Source organism: Pezoporus occidentalis, unplaced genomic scaffold, assembly GCF_034315485.1.
Source record: "Pezoporus occidentalis ecotype Australia unplaced genomic scaffold, CSIRO_AGI_Poc_V1 ctg184, whole genome shotgun sequence".
Classification (NCBI taxonomy): domain Eukaryota; kingdom Metazoa; phylum Chordata; class Aves; order Psittaciformes; family Psittacidae; genus Pezoporus; species Pezoporus occidentalis.
The window spans coordinates 742,870-760,485 of record NW_026913683.1 but is presented as its reverse complement, the minus strand read 5'-3'; the positions used below and the strand labels follow the sequence as shown (position 1 = coordinate 760,485).

Below are 17,616 nucleotides of genomic sequence, written 5' to 3'. Positions count from 1 at the left end.
ACATCCAGACTGGGTACTATTATTTTTTTTGCATCACTACACTTAGGTGAAGCTTGCTTCAATCTCTCTATAATGACACACAAAGAAATAAAAATTGTTTGGCTCATGTTATTATACATGCTTCTATTCTAACAGACCTCTTCGACATTGTTCACAAAATGGTGAATTTAAATCAATAAACAGACATCTATCAAAAGGTCAACTTAATTTTATTCCTTCAGCTTCTTTACCAATATTTTAAGCAAAATCATTTCTTTCCTGAGCTTTCTGTAAATGTTGTATTAGTGGAATGCAGCAGCAACTGATAGTTCTAATTGTTGATGGCATTTAGTAGTTCAATTAACATGTTATTAATACTGCTTTATAATGTGATGAGTTCTGTCAGAGTCAATGTAAATAAGGTTACAGCTATCAAGTATGTGTCAGTTTTGCCATTATACCACCGCTTGGCAATTTAGATTCAAAGGCTTCATTGGCACTGGTTTGGGATGAAGTAATTCACTCCTGGCTAATACAGCCAGCCCTGAATTCAATCCGATAACTTTTTACAGCGATGATGGCTCACACAGAGGAAAAGGACCCAATCCCTCAAGCCTTCCTGGAGATAAAACTCTTGTTCAGAGATATACTGCATCTAAACATGCATTGTCCTCCTGAATGGGCTTAGCAGGCCACAAAACGCCTTTTAAAACCCATCCCTCCACCATACCCCTGGGAGGGACTCAGCCACGACACTTATTTTTTAATTATTTGTGCCCAAAACCAGCAGTTCAATCACTCTGTGGTCTGACTTTGCTGAATAATCATACAAACTTATTAATACAACCTTCTCTAATCCTTTAACTTAACTCACCAAGCCCACTAGTTTGTCTTCTGATTTTGTCATATGTGAAGTTAAGTGACAAGATCATTGCATGCCTTCATTTATCTGGACTGTGAGGTGTCTAGCACAGTTTTGGATACAGTGAAACAATCAACAGCTTAATATTGCCAAGAATTATTCAGTAATATTTAATCACCTGAATTTCATTCACTTATGTTTTAATTTTAGAAGTTAGAAAATACCTTTGGCCAGTTAATCGTATGTTTGCATTGTGTACACTATGGAGCTTCCTTTTAGTTGCACAATGTTTTCTTAGAAGTACAGCTAGGACAGAATATTTTTGGTTCACAGGTGTCATTAAAATTTAATAGAACAGCTAATCTTCATGAAGTGTTTTGGTTTGAAAGAAGCCTTGAAGGTAATCTGGTTCTAACCCCCCTGCCATGTGCAGGGACACCTTCCACTAGGCCAGGTAGCTCAAAGCCACGTCCAACCTGGCCTTGAACACTGCCACGAACAGAGCAGCCACAGCTTCTCTGGGCAACCTGGGCCAGTGCCTCTCTACCTTCACAGTGAAGAATTTCTTCCCAATATCTAAATCTACCCTCTTTCAGTTCAAAGCCATTTCCCCCTTTTCCTATCACTACATGCCTTTGTAAAAAAGTCCCCCTCCAGGTTTCTTGTAGGCACCCTCTAGGTTCTGGAAGCCACTCTAAGCTCTGCCTGGAGCCTTCTCTTCTCCAGGCTGAACAGCCTCAGTTCTCTCAGCCTGTCTTCATAGGAGAGGTGCTCCAGCCCCCTGGTCATCTTCATGCCCCTCCTCTGAACTCACTCCAATAGGTTCACATCCTTCTTATGTTGGGGGCCTTAGAGCTGAGCACAGTACTCCAGGTGGGGTCTCACAACAGTGATGTAGAGGAGGAGAATCACCTCCTTTGACCTGCTGGCCATGCTCCTTTCGGTGGCTTACTCCACGCAGATTTGTTGTTCATTATTTGCATAATTTGATTGGCCATTTAAATTACAAGAATTATTTTTGCATTACTCAACTGGGTGGTATTAGCCCTGCAAAGACACTACCGGTTTCTCTCCATGGGTAGGGCCCAAATGGTTAATTCTTTGGGAAGCATTAAATAGGTTTTTCTTTTTCTCCTGAAACAGCCTATAGGGCTCCAATTGAACTTTGTGAGCAGTACCTTCGCATCCCTTTGCTTTCCCCCAGCACTGTAAAAATAGGGAGGATGAGCTCTGGGGATTTTTCTGGACAGAGTAAAAGGCATTCTTAGGAATTAAATCCATCTCCCAGAACTGGCACTTAAAGTGTTAAAAGGGATGTTGTAAATGAAACCCCAAAGGTAACAGTGCTTACTATCAGCAAGACTATTACACAAAAAGGTCCTCTATATACAGTCGCATGGTGACCACATTTACATTTCTTGTGAAGATTATTTCACCTCTTGTTCTGATCTCATTAGTAAAGACCAGTACAGCAGTAGAGTTTGCTCTTCATGTTTGTCATTTATGTCATGCGATATGCATGCTCCCAGTGGGATTTTGGGGGGCAGTATCTGTTATAATTACAGTACAGCATGAGACAGTAGGGCACAAAATAATGGCAACAGCTCTGGATGGTCCCTAATGTAAAAGTAGAAGGTCATAGATTATAACTGTTAAGAAGTTGAGGGGGTTCTGTTAGGGGGAGCAGGGGGTTCTTTGTTTGGATGTGGCCTTTTTTCCAGAAAAACTGCCATGAAAAGGGTCTGAACTGTCCTGTCTGATCCTCAGAACTTCAAGAGTGTACAAGACTGATAGTGAGCAGTGACAGGTCCCCAGGAAAGCCAATGCTAGAGAAGGCGGCTGTGACTGATGCAGGATCAGGCCTTTTGTGAAGCAGAAAACAAAGGGTGTTTGGTAGTCAGCTTCTCTATTTTCCCCTTAACCTGGAATTAATGCTTTTCTGAAATGAGAGTTAACTGATAGCCCCTGCTAGAAGAGTGCTAGATGCTAAAAAAATAATAAATTATGAAACCCTGTATTTTCCGTTTAAAGTCCAAGAGCCTTCTAAACCAAATATTTTCCTTCGTAGGTTCTGAAATTCAAATATGAAGCTTCCCCAACTTTTTACCACCTCCATACACTAAACATATCTCTCAAGTTCTTCAGCATCTCTATGTTGGAAATGTATAGGTTGTAAACCACTAGCAACATTTAATATTTGTAAATTCCGTTGTAGCCCCCGCCTAGTTCCAAAATGCACAAATAGGGTTTGTTCTTTTTCCTTAAAATCTCACAGAAACGTTCTCCTTCGGCGGCAGGACTGGGGAGCGAGGAGCAGTGAGCAGTAGGTGGCAGTCAAGGCACTGAACTCTCCATAGTCTTCCAGTGCAGCAACGTTGTTCGGAGTAATGTGAAAACTACCTTTTTCGTTTTCAAAGGTATCATTTTTAAAACCATCTTTTCCGAGGCCTCAGGCTACAGGAGCAATAACGGATAGTAATACGTTTCAGAAGAAGAGTACGAGAAGCCCTTAAAATCAGGCAACTGAGTTTGAGTTCTGATTTTGTCTGGTTCTCAGGTTTTTGGGGAGCGTTTTCTAAACTTATGGGAAGGTTCTTCTGATGTAAAGAGGTGCGGTGACTGTCCAGAACTGTCCTGAGGCTGTACACACAGGATTTATCCCTGCACAGAACAGAGACAGCCACTTCCCAGATGGGGCACAGCTGGGTCAGCAGATCTGTTCACATGCAGACCAACGGGTTAAAGCCAGAGCCCTCACTTCACAGTCACTTACAAAAGACAAAAACACGGAATTAATGTTTCGTTTCTCCTTCTACAGTGCACACACTGTGAAAAGCAATTTAACATCATCTCAATCTTTTTCCTCCTAATGAAGTGGCAAATATCATTAAACATAAGTGTCTAGCATCCGGAAAAAGTTACACAGCAGCACAGATATGTCACACTCACAGCGGGACTATTAATCAGAGAGGCGCCCTACACACACACAGGAGTCTCAGTGTATCTCCTAATAGGTCAGCATCAGTAAGTTCTCAGGTGTCTTCTGTACCAACAGTCTGCATTACTCAAGTGACAGATCAGACCAAAATCTGGATTCATACTTCATAAAATATTGGCAGCTTCATGAATCCATTTTCTAAGCAAGATTCTTGTACTTTATTCATCAACCTATGCATGAAGAAAGCAAACCAGAACTAAACTGAGAGAAGGAAGAGATATTTTCTAATTCCTCTAGGCAGAAAACAGTGGGTTCTCTAGTTACCTTTTTACTTACCAAAGCTATGCCACTAACAGCACTCCCAGCCCAACTTCCAGCTCCTGAGGTATTTTGTTTATACAATAATTTTTTTTCACTTTACTTGTTCCACATTTAAGAGACTGAAGAAGAGAAAAGTCAGGCAAAAAGGAGAGGTGGTGCATTAATATCTCACTGTCAGAGGGATCATTTAAGCTCCTTCACTGTGGGGTAAGGTCATAAGTTTAATTTTATTCCTACAGGGATGCACAATAACTCTGGGAAACCATTTTTTTCTTTCTTAACTTTCCTAGAAGTATTATGAGTTTTGTGAGCACAGAATTAGCCCAGCTAAACCCCTATACATCTATTAGTAAGCATATATCCTCAATAGAATCATCTGAAAGACACAAGAAACATAACTTTTCACAGCAATTAAGAGTACCTTGAATTTGAACTGTGACTTTTGTTACATGACCAGCAATAAGATGATGCAACTCAACAAACACGCAGAGCAAAATGTGGCATCTAAAATTCTATCTCATTTGGAGATGTCTTTCTATCAGGATAAATATAAGCTTAATATTTCAGAGCTTTAACTGATTAAAGGGCTGACGGATGACATCCTCCATGTTTCAGAAATATTTCATCAAGGGGTGAAGAGAGTGAACTTATCCATATCATCCTTTTTCGCAGGTAGAACAAAAAATGAGAAATTGAAGTGCTGTTGCATGAGTTGAACAGTGAAATACCCTGATAACACAGGGCAGAATCAGGGTAAACTTACTTTTTTTTTTTCCCTGGGAAAACTGGAAATGCCACCTTTATGCTTTCTTTATGCTTTATTCAGAGCTATGTGACATTTCCAAACTTCAGAATGAAAATTCTGAGACCTGAATAGGATTAATTTCATTAACAATACAACTGAAGTCACAAATCCAACCAGCCCTAACTTAGTGCAATAGACTGCTGAGGAAGCATTGGTACAGCAGAGTTCTTTCTGTTAATGCTGGTTACAGTCTGCAAAAAGACAGTCAGGGAGCATCAAGTGGGAACAACAGCTATCTCTTAATTGATCTAAAACCATTATTCAGACAGATATTCAGTCTTTAGCTGACAACCCTTGTCTGACAGCAAGTCTACCATATTTCAAGTTAAGTTCCAACTTCTGGACTTCATAAACATCTGCAACTTTTTCTAATGGAAAGTGGGAAGGCAGCAAAAGAAAAGGAAACTTGTGATAATTTGTCTTCATTACCTTCAGTAGCATAAAAGGCAACCCACAATTATTCATTATCTTGATGATAATTCCTTTGAGAGATCAACTTACATTTGAGGGTCTGAAAAACCTGATATTCAAGAAGCATATATAAAAAGACCACTAGGCAGGCATATCCATATAAAATAATGCAGAACCATGCAGAAGTGCTAGCTTAGGCCTCAGAGCAGTAGCAGCAAGTCTGAATTGATCTGAGCATGCAGCACTCTGAGGTCCTGAAACCAGGGTCAGGCTTAGGCTGCCTAGAGACTTCCATGCAAATCTTTTCACCCTTAGCTGCCTTATATAGCTCCAGTGGAAAAACCTCAATCAGCTGCTTACAGTGGTCCAACACCTATTAGATGTCTCTGCTAGGAAGTACTAAAACTGCCAGCCATTTTCTCTATAGATACTCAATTTTTATTGCACCTTTCTCTACTGGTCCTACTATTTCTTATCCTTGATTCTGAAATAAATATGAAACACGAAACCAACATGTGAAGCATTCAAACATTGCTTCTCAAAGCCCACTAACTATTTAAGATTAATCCATGTAAAAATAAAAAAGGATTTCATTTCTTTGTCCACGTAACAAGATCAAACTAATAACATCACCAAGAACCCAACAGAAACATTAAATGAAATCCACAGGTATGCTACTATCTCTAATGTAGCAAACACTGCAAATGAATTAACACACCTTTGATAAGCAGGCTGATAGAACTGTTTGGACTTACATGAATGCCACAGCCCATGTAGCAGATTAGGCTGGAAGGCAACAACAGCAAGCTTAGCATTTTACAGCTTGCTGTAAAATAGTAGAATTCTGCAGTACTTCCAGCAGCCCACCAAAAGCACCAAACCTTTTTGAAACATGCTGTAGCCATGCCTGCATGGCTGATCAGCACACTGAAACTTAGATGCACATAATGACACAAACACATTATCACAGTCACATAACCTAATGCAAGCAATCAAAACACAGGCTAGCATTAAGTTTCAGTTGACATTATACAAAGCCAGCACTGATAAAATAGAAGCAAAACTTGAAAAATAAACAAATAGATTCTATCAGATAGAAAGCTGTTGGTTTTTCCCTCCCAGTGTTATTACTCTGTATTCAAAACAAAATGGGTATTGGGACACCAAAGTTCAAGGAAGACTTTGGCAGGCTTTCCGAAGAAGTCAACTACTGTTTAAAGAGTTGGAAATATGTGTGGACAACTGCTGCTGTAGCTGCGCTCGCTCAGAACAGCTTGCCTGATTAATGCCAGAGTCAAGTTTTCCTTTCCCTCGGAGGAAACAAAACACTTTACATGAAATTTTCCTCCATAAGTATATACTGAGCAGTACCACTATTTGATATGAACAGCACTTGTACTGATTTTATACTAATACATGCCACTGTTTTCAAATTATTGTGGAGGGTTTCAGAGATCAAAATAAGGACCAAAACTATGCATATGCTGTCAGGGATGACTGCTGTAATGAGTGCATTTTAAGTAGGGTTTTATAGGCATACTAACATGAAAATGGTGTTGAAACATTTTCTAGACCTAAGGTTCATCAGTTATCAAAAGAAAACATCATCTGTTGACTACGATAGCTGGCATTGCAACATTGCATGGTACTAACAATATATTTTTAAAATAAACGTACATCCTTGATGCATTTCAAGATATTACTAAAATATACGTATAAACCAATACTCTAGGAGTAGGTCACAATACTTCCAGCTGCAAAATGCAGACTTAACATAATACGAACATATCATGATGAACATCAAACTGAAAATACCTCATCTACTTTCCCCTGCAATACATAAACTTAGGGTAGTTTGTGTTGGGTTTTCTATTTTTCTGGGGAAAAAATAAATAATAAATAGTCAGTATTTCCTTCTGCTAGAGAAAAAAATCCCCATAATATATAAATAAGATGCCTAACTTCTACTTTTTCTCTCTTCACTCTTTCCTGGGTTACTCACCTAGCAGCTTCCTTTGAAGACAGACATGAATGTTGATCAGGGAATACATATAAAAGAGAAGAAAAACTTAGTTTACTCACACACCAAGAAACACCTGTACTCTCCTGCATTTTAGAAGGTGGGGTTGCTTTTTTATCTAGGCTAATCAGGGACCTGATTAGGTCCTTTTATCTAGGGCTGATCAGGACCTCCAAGGGATCAGTAAGGCAAGTTTAGGCAAGGTGTTCTACTGCAGGTTTAAGTCTTTCCGCCACTAAAGCAATAGGAGAAACTAGTTTACCATCCCAAGTAGGAATGTCTGCTCATTATTGTAATCACCTTTGTTACACAACTGTCTGATCTCTCCAGGCAATGGTCACAGGTATTAATAAGCAAAACTCCAACACAACATGTGGAAAAACTCTCTTCATCATGAGAGAAAAGTGGAGGAAGGGGTCCCCAGATAGGCTGCAAAACCAAAGCCCTTCAATGTCTTTCCGTCAGTCAGACTTAAGACTTTTAAATCAGCTGAAGTTCTCAAGACTACTTCAACTGCATTGGCTGACATTTAGTCAGGTATGTTTTCCTTCAAATGTCATTACTCTGTTAGAACAGATAGGACTTACTACAGCAGCAACTAACAGTCTGGTTTTAAAGGTTTTAGCAATCAACTGGACCATTTTTTGCCCCAAACTCAGCCCTTTCATCTCTCCATGCATGTCTTACATCCACTCCCCACAACCAAGATGAGCAGCAGGGTTTCTCTTTCATAAGCTTAACATCAATCACCTCAAGAGAAATACTGAACTCAGTATTTATTTTATCCAGCAGGAACTTTCTGATTTAAGGAATCGAAGACATGAAATGTACAATATTCCAAAAATTAGGAGAACTTAAGAAAACTCTTCACTCATCTCAGTGACTGTTTTGCAGGCTTTATGTACCTAGTTACTGTGCACATTCTCTTTGCTGCTGCTGTATCTTCCTAGAATTTGCATTGTCATATCTGCTATACACATCACACAACTTTATTGACCCTATTCATAACAATTAGATTTCTCTTCAGTCCTAAGTAGCACTGCTCAAGTAAATTAGTGCGCTGCTTTGGCCACAGCTAAGAAAATGAGTACTTGATCCACGATTCTTAATGTTCCATTTATTGAACTGATTGAGCATTACTTCTCTAATTGAATAGCTATATGATGAAATGAATGTTTACATGCAGTAACACAAGCAGTAAATGTATAGAGAGCTGTCTTTGTTCACATATTCACAGGAAAAAGTTCACATGCAGAAAGGAGGAGGATTTTCTTTTTTTCCTACAAACTTTATAACTCTATACATTTGGAGGGGTCTCCAACCAAAATCTTTGGTTTCCACCTGTGAACATCTACATGAGTAACTTCAAAGGCAATTTGATGTCCTTGAATGCTACTCAAATTCACAAGATATACATTTCCTACTACTAGTATATGCTCAGAGATTCCAGCATCAATCACATTTGAATTTGCACTATAAGCATTTTTTGACACATTAACATGATCAGCATTTGTAAGACTGGAGCAAAAATTAGCTTTCTATGTTACAAATTTGACTTCTTTTTATGTATTAATCTTCACACTCTGTATTAGAGAAGGAGAGATTGAAATCCCAGTGGTATGCAACTGATGTATGAATTGACTGTATGTATACCCTTCATAGATTTCTGACAGGGCTCAAGTAGTCAGTCTATAGACCATGACCTCCTCAAAATCCTCATATCAGTCTCAAAGACTGAAAGTGGACACAGCTAAGTATAGGACAAACATACCCAGTGTTGCTAACAAAGCTCTCCCAGTCTCCAGCACTTCTTCAAAAGATTTCTCAAGCTTGCTATGGTTTCTGCACCAGACATTTCATTCAACTATTTACCCAGTCTCCCCAATACCTTTTGCACACCTTTGACAAGGCACATAATTCACATCTGAAAAAGATGCCTCTCCCTCTTCTGAACCACTTTTCTATAAGCTTCTTTTAATGGCCCTTAACTCTGGTTCTCAAAGAGACAATTAAACATCCATCCCTCTCCACCCATTTACAGTTCTATCAATCCCTATAGTTATCACCATGAGTTGACTTTTTCCCAGACAAGAGTCCCAGCCTAGCCAGCCCTTCCCCTCTTCTGAATCCTCCCTGTCCTAATGCATCCTCATTGACATGAGTGAGTCAAACCTACATGCAGTATCCAAGGTACAGGTGAACCATAGATTTATAGGGCAGCATAATGATGTTATCTGTTTTGTTCTCTGGTTCTTTCCCCATAATTCCTAAAATTTGATTTGCTTTTTAGCCTGCTATTGAGCATGGGCTGATGCTTTCATGGAACTATCCATCATAACCCAAGGTCTCACTCCTGAGTGGCGACAGCTCAGAGCCAATCATTTTATATGTGAAGCTAGGATTGTTTTTCCCCACATGCATCACTTCACATTTATCTACACTGAATTTCATCTACTATTTTATTGCCCAGTCACACAGTCTCTTCAGATTCTTGTGTAATTCTTCACAGTCTGCCTTCATCCTCACTACCTTGAATAATTGTGTCTCAACAGCAAACTTAGTCACCTACCTCATTGCTCTCCCCCTTTTCAAGCCCATTTATGTACATGTTTATAAACAGTGCAGAAACCATGGGACACCACCAGCAAGCCCCATCTGTTGCAGTAACTGCGCACTCACCCCTTGCTTGTCTTCTACCTTTTGAGCAGTTAACTCACTGTGCAAGAACCTGCCCCCACCTGATCCTAAGGCTTCTTAATTTCCTCAAAGGCTTTTGGTGGGGGAGACTGTTAAAAACCTATTGGTATGTCAGGTAGAAGATGCCAACTCAATCACCCCTTTCCTTAGGCTTATTAATCCCTTCAAATACAGAATTCCATACTTTTTCTTCCATGAATATCAATCTGGAAAGAATGAAGAGAAAAATGAAGTATTTTTAAATTTGCTGGGTTCTTACACCCCCACCCCCCTAACCTACCCCCCTGCAGCTTGATTTTGAGACATCAGGAACAATGCTAACCAGGAATAGCTAATAGAGGAATGAACAGAGGCAGAAAAATCCAGGTTCCCTTTCAGCTCTGGAACTTAAACTTCGTTTGAGTGTGAGAAGGTAACCTGACTGCTGCAGTCTTCCACTTCATAAGCTACAGCAAGCAGTCCAGTGAATGATGGAACTATTCTGATTTCCAACTTATTTCTAATCAACTTTGGTGCCTTATCAGGTTCAGAGTTGTTGGGCTTATCTTTCCTATACCAAGTGAGCCACTGTAAAACCAGCAGAAATAAACTGTTAAAGCTCCCCAACAGACACAGAAGCTATTCATTTGTTTGAGCAGCACCATTTCTCACTAGCTGAAAGAGTTACAGGAGGACACAGAGCCAGTGGTTGCATAAGCCTTCTTAACAAGAGAAACAGGTTAAACAAAGATTAAATATCTTAGTAACACCAGATGTTATTTCAGTATTTCTAATATACACTGGACTCACTCAAAAAACAGTCTACAAAGGTTCAATTACTTTTACTCACATATCCTGGTTTGCTATAAAATAACAGCAATGGTAATTTATATGGGATAAACACTGAGGGCTATTTCATCTTGGGCTTTGGAGCAAAAAGAGATTGGCAAAAGTCTCCCTTGTGCAACAAGCCAATTTCACTTTGGCATGGCAAAGTCAGGTTTATCCTGACTAAATGAAGCAGCCACCCATTATTAAAGGCACCTGCTTGCAATTATATCTAAGTGCAGTGGCTACACAGATTTCTCCACAAATTCTGGAAATACTCCTTTAAAGAATGTTCTGCTTGCTTATGAAGAAAGCTTATTGTTTTGGCCCAGCCACAGCACAACCAACCATAAATTTACCTTTAGAGAGAACGCTAGCAGGGTGAAGCAATACAGGACCACATAGTGTGGGTGGTTGTAGATATACAGGGCTGGCTCCAATTATCTGCTCCAAACCAGCTATTTTTGAGCAGTCTTACAGTTGCCTAACTTGAGCCTTTGTCTACAGAGGTGAAGTTAGACCTGGGGTGCCTTGTATTGCCTCTGTACACATGTTCCTTCACCGTGGCTGCAGGAGCCCTAGCATGGCTGTTAGGATCTGGCACTACACAGATGCTTTCTGCTGAGCATCTCTAGGGACTGCAAAAGCAATGAAGAAGGAAGGTAGACAGAAAACCTGGTCAGTTTTCTAAGGAATATGATCTTGGGAGAGAAGATGAAACAGCAGTTTTGCAATGCAAAACCTATTTTTACTTATATTTCATATTTGAATTATTCAGAAGTTGGAATTAATTTAAAGAGAATAATTTCACACACACAGAACAGTTTACCCAGTTTTGACACGCAAACAATGAATAACTTTAAGATTTAAAATAAATTAAGGGCAATTTATTATCTGACAACTGTACTTAGTGGTCATAGAAGAGAGTTATGACTCCAATGCTTTATTTGTAAGTAGTTTAGAGTTTGCTGCTGTATGAGGCCGACCATGTACATCCCCATTATCAGAATATACCTCAGTACAAACCATAAAATTGAGGTTAAAAAAAATGCCAAAGCTAGCTGCTTAAACCTGTTCTTCTAAAACTCTCTGTAGGCTTTCAAAATCAACCTGGTTTCACTTCTGAGAATGTGGACAGTGCTATTTAAAAGCCTAATTTCAAGCACTCAGATTTGCAACTTGCAGCCTTATTTACTAAAGAAAGAAAATAAAGGGAGTGAAATACCTTGAAGACAACACTGAGGAAGGTATTAAGCTGCTTGCTTGTAAATCTCACAGTATGATACTGTTCACACAAGTGAGGGAATACAGTTCTTACCTTCAAAAAAGCACTTAAAACTACAATACCTGAAGGCAACTGGAAAGATGAACGTACTGACCTGCTAATTGCTTGGGCCCTTTTTCAAACAGCAGACAGAATCACAGATAATAACTAAGCCCATTCTTTCATACATATGAGCAATATTAATGGACAAAAATTGCTCAAAATCACATAAGGGGTAGTTTTCTGGATTAAGAAGGGAAGGGTGATATATTTTGAAAGCACAGAAAAAGCTCTGTAAATGAAAATTTAAAAGGAAAAAGCACATTCAAAAAATGTGCCTTTTGAAATTAATTTTTACTTTTTTGAGTGAAAAATATTATTCCAGAGCATATATAACACAGTTGTTCTGCGTTTATTTTTTGCATCAGACATGAAGCAATGACATACAATGATGGATCTGTGAGTACACATATGTGGGGGGGTCTCCCCCTTCTTCACTTATTAAAATAGGGGAATAAAAACATTGTAAATAGTAGGTACTGGTATAATTGAATCGTAAAAGTGACACAGGGCTTATGGATAGAATGCCATTTCAAATCTAAATCTTAAAACATGGAATCATATTTTAAAACGTTATCTAAGAATGCAACATTTGTTAAAGCATTAACGCAACTCAATATTAAATCCTAGAATAAAATTAATTTACAGTACTTCTAGATTGGTAGTTTGCTATGAGTATAATACTAATATTTTAAATATTGAAATAATATTCACATGAAGAAATCTTATGTCATTCTTCCCCCCCTCCCATTTTTCTTTATTCTCCCCTCCATAGCATCATGGCAGGAAAATGAACTGAGAACAGCCTTTTTGTCCTCATCTTTCCCTTTTTGGAGTCAGACATTTTCAGTATTTCTAGAGGACAGAAACACAGATACATCAACCTAAGGAGCAGCTGGGTCCAGTGCATATTTCTTTTCCCTCTCTGATCAGCTGTATACCTTTGCTCCAGGACACATATCAATAGTGATTACCAACACATCTTAAGTTTAAGAGAGAGAAAAGAGGAAATTAATGGTGAGAAGGATCTGTAGTCACGCACAAATGTCAGTGGAAACAAGCTGGTCTTTTTGTAGCAGAGTGAAAAGAAGGCTTAAATAATTCCTCACACAGACAAATACATTCCAGTTAATCAACTATAAGATACACTACAGCAGCTTACCAAACTGAAATCGGTACTCATTTCACAACCTAGCTACAACTTCTTAAGGCATTTTTGTGTGTAAACAACAGTGCAAGAAGCAAACACAATGTTGGATTGTTTTCTTCCTCATCACATCATCACCAACGATGTCTGCTTATCTCATTTCTGCCTCACTTTGAGGACCAATCCCTGCATCTGCTGCCCAAATGGCTTTTGTCAGGGAAACCCAGTGGAGTAACACTTACAGATCGCCCTGCCTGAGTCATCACAGACAAAAACATTATTGCTACCTGACACTATGGCTGCTTCTGGGTTATCAGGGCTACCAAAATACTGTATTTGACAAGACCATGCTTGCACTTTTCAAAGAGTTTGGATCCTCCTTAGCTGAGCAGTAGTTTTTAGAGAGCTGTAGGTGTGACCTGAGCATGATGCACCAATAAAACCAATGATCTGCATCCCAGTGTCTGTCTTGGCTCTTCCCCTCCAGGACCACAACAGTCTTCAAACAGCTAGGTTTCATTCAAGTCTTAAGAGTTAGTCAAACAAGAGTCTCTGGAGTGTAAAAGATAATTTTCATAGATTTCAGATATGGAATTCAGTGCTGGAAGAGCCAAGTGAAGAGCTCAGCTTAAGTCTTTAGCAGTAAAAAATAAGCTGTTCTTACTGATTTGACTTCCATGCAATAAGGTTTCCACCACTCTCACCTCATGCAAGCACATGCAAACCTGAAGAAATTCAACTATTTGCCCTACAGTCTTGGAAGAAAAGGAGAAGAAAAAAGGATTAAGTAAATCTGGTTTTAATTCTTTCTAATAAAAACAGAGAGAAATGCTAAGGTTAGAGAAGTAAAAACAGAGAGAAATGCTAAGGTTAGAGAAGTGTGTATATAATTCAACTTAATTTAGTAACATAGCTAGTAACAGTAATATTGTGACAGAAATTAAGATGGCTTCCACCAAGTCTGGATCCTGGTGTCTCATTAGACAAGGTTTTCATGGTCAGTGTTGCAACCATAGAAAGATAAGTGCATATAAGTGAACATGAGTTAAAACAGCACTTTGCTAGTCAAGTATAATAGCCAGGACCCAGAAAATCAAGAGTGAATTGAAGTTTTTTCCTTTGTCTTACTGTCTATTGTGACATCATAAATCATACTGTGATGTAGGCAGCCATCAGCCTATCCGACAACACATTAGTATCTTCTCCCTGATGAGTCAGGATCAATAAGACAGGAGCTAAAACCAAAAACAAACCAAAAAGATTTTCCTTCTATGTTATATTGCTCTCAAATATTCCACAGTTGCTGCATGCCATGAAAAGTGTGGAGACTCCGGCACCAGAGAGCAAGAACTGTCCTTGTTAGAAATATGAGAGGGGAAAAGCAGAAAAGAAAAAGTATCTTCCCTCAGATTTAGCCATAGGATGACACAGCAGCGACAAATCTAGTTCTCAGTGTGGACTGACCTTTTACAAAGAAAATTACAGGCTAATGCCTTTGTGTGCAAGACTTCAACAGCAATATTTTCATATGCTATAGAACTGTTAGAAGAGGGATCAACATAACATCCACTAGTAGAGAATGCACCAATTTCAGGTTAATTTTTAAATCCTGCCTTTGAATAGATATAATGTATTTCATGAATCAATGTCCCCAGACCTAATGAGTACACATAACCCGGATTAAACAGCACCTTGAAGCCAGGACTGGTTGTCACTAATCTGTACACACCCATACTCTTGACTTCTTGGAAAATGAAAGGTATTCTGGCTTGCCCTATTCAATTCTGAAAAAATTAAGATAACAGCCAACACAGTCATTACACAAAAATCCACAGTCAGCTCCAGAAGTTATATACCAGTGTAAAAAACATGATGGTTTTAAATTTCATAGTTATCTGTAGCATTATATATTACAGTAATACCAAATACCGAATCATTCTGGTCCCCATCCCAATGTGATTAAATCAAAGTGCCCAGTTTAAATTTTTTAGATGGTTATGCTTAGAAAGGTTATGTACTTAATACAAACAGGTTTTTCCTCTTTGAACCTGTGCTCCTTAGCGGGGGATCAGAGGCTCCAAGGGCTGTCTGAGAGTCTGAGACTCTCTGAGAGTCTGAGAATGAGGAACATTCACAGGGGATCATTTAATCCTCACTGGGTAGAAAGACAGTTACTCTGCAAATTAGAACTAAAGAAAAAGATCATAGGCTATGATCCAGCTTGCAGAATCTTAAAATGCTGAATCCCTTGAATTCAATGTATTTTTATATTGAAAGAATTTCATTTTTTTAAAGAAAATAAACAGTAAAAAATTAAGTAAAAATGTTAAAGCAGAACTGGCCTTGGCTGTAAGTACTGGTATTATTCATACTTCATCATGAGACATAGGAGAAAAAAAATATATATATTTTGCCAAATATGTATTCGCAATTTGTTTCCTGGCAGTGTTTATTTCCCCAAAAGGAAGGGAGGAGCAGCTTGTCTTTATTTTCTTTTTAGTATTTGAAACCTGTGTTTAAGATATTGAAAGTTTTACTTTCCCTTTTGAGATGCTGTATTCTCTTAGGACTTATTTGCAAATAGTGTCATAGATCTGTCTAGATTTAACATTGCAGCAGCTATGCGAGTTATTTCTCCATATAGAACTAGTTCATTTTGATATATACCAAGTGGCAATTGCACCCTTTACATGGCAGACACTGTAAAGGCAGCTTGCAATATATAAAATCACATAAAATCAATAGATCAAGTTTTAATAGTCTCAGGCAGTTTTAAAACAGTAATAGTCACAATCAGGAAAAGATGTTGAAACTGTTGTCATTTCCTTACCTCTTAACTAAGACAGTTCTTACCTGCTGCGTCCTAAATTCCTCAGAAATTAAACAGACTAAAATTACTTGCATAGGACTCACTGAAAAACAATTTGTGACTTTTGGCCACCAACTAAGTTGTAGTTTGGATTCGTTTTTTCCTCCAAGCTCTACTCAGAAGCCTCTTATTTGGCAAAGGATCTATTCCACTATTATTCAGGTCTCCACTCTGGCAAAACAGCCTCTTCAGACCCAAACCCTGTAAGCTTAGCTGACTTCTGCTGCATTTCTTCATCTTCCATCTCAGGAAGGAATCCGAATCCCTTTCCCTCAGACGCCTCCAGCAGTTCTCATGGAAAAGTCTCCCCAAATCCTTTCCCCTCTGCTAGACAGTCTTTCAGATACGCTTTCCCCCAGAACCTCTATGACAGTGACACTGAAGTGCTCTGAGCATCCTCATCTACCCACAGCCCCAAGCACTTGAAAACCATTCCCCATATCCCTCACAGGACACCATGCTCAATGTGAGCCATCATCCCACATAGGTTCTCCATGAGTAGATAGGCAAGAGCTCTCCTTTGCATTAACCCACTTGATGGTCATAAATTGGCTCATGTTACCAACTAAAGCACTGTTTTTTGTGTCACTCATCTGTATGAAATTTGCAGCAATGTGTTACACTATCATAAATTAAACACCATTTTTGTTATATTTTTTCATAACCAGAGCTACTTTTTTTTTCTCCTATATGCTGCCACAAACTGTAAAGCTGGATTACACAATATGTTAAGGTTCAAAAAGCAATATTTTCACTATTTAAAAGTGAAAGACTAAACTATTGCCTCTAAACAAAGCAAAGTTTATGGGAGTAGAGAAACAAGCTGCAAAAAGATAGACAACGTGACTCTCAGCTTGGGAAAGCTTAAATGGTCCATGCTGAAAAAAGGTCTCTAGTCCCTACCAACACCTTACACAACCATCCTGAGCAAGCCATACTCCTCCTTCAGCTGTGACAAGATGTTGATTTAGCAAAACAATACCTTCCTTTTCTATCAATTAATTTTGTGTTCAGGCTGAGATGTATCTGCTCCCACTTATGACTCCACAGGCCTCCAAGCCTCTCTGCAGCCCTGGGGAGAGAAGCACAGGGAGACAGTGCTCTTCTCCTTGGCTCTGGTCTTCTATGTCATATCTGTGAAGCCCCATTTAAAGGCAAGTTTGGTAGTAATGGTTACAGGTGGACAAAGAAAACAAAACCCCACAAATAATTCACTATGTGAGCCACGTAGTAATATCAAATCAGAAATTTAGAGTAGAGCCTGATGCTGAAGACGTGTAGCATTTTCCCAAGCACTTGAAGGGGCAAGGAAAATACAAATGCACATCAAGAGTGTGCATGAGAACTCCCATGCTGCACTTTGTACTATTACCTCTCTAAGCTGTTACTGCCATGCAGCTCTTGCTGAAATCTGGTTTCTTTTTTTATAATTTTAC

The 17,616-nt window shown here is 38.9% G+C and overlaps 1 long non-coding RNA gene across 1 annotated transcript in view; it reads right to left on the bottom strand.

Annotated features, from left to right (window-relative positions):
* LOC134162251 (uncharacterized) overlaps positions 1-17,616 on the bottom strand; it is a 155,305-nt gene that overhangs the window by 63,007 nt on the left and 74,682 nt on the right. The window lies entirely within an intron of this gene.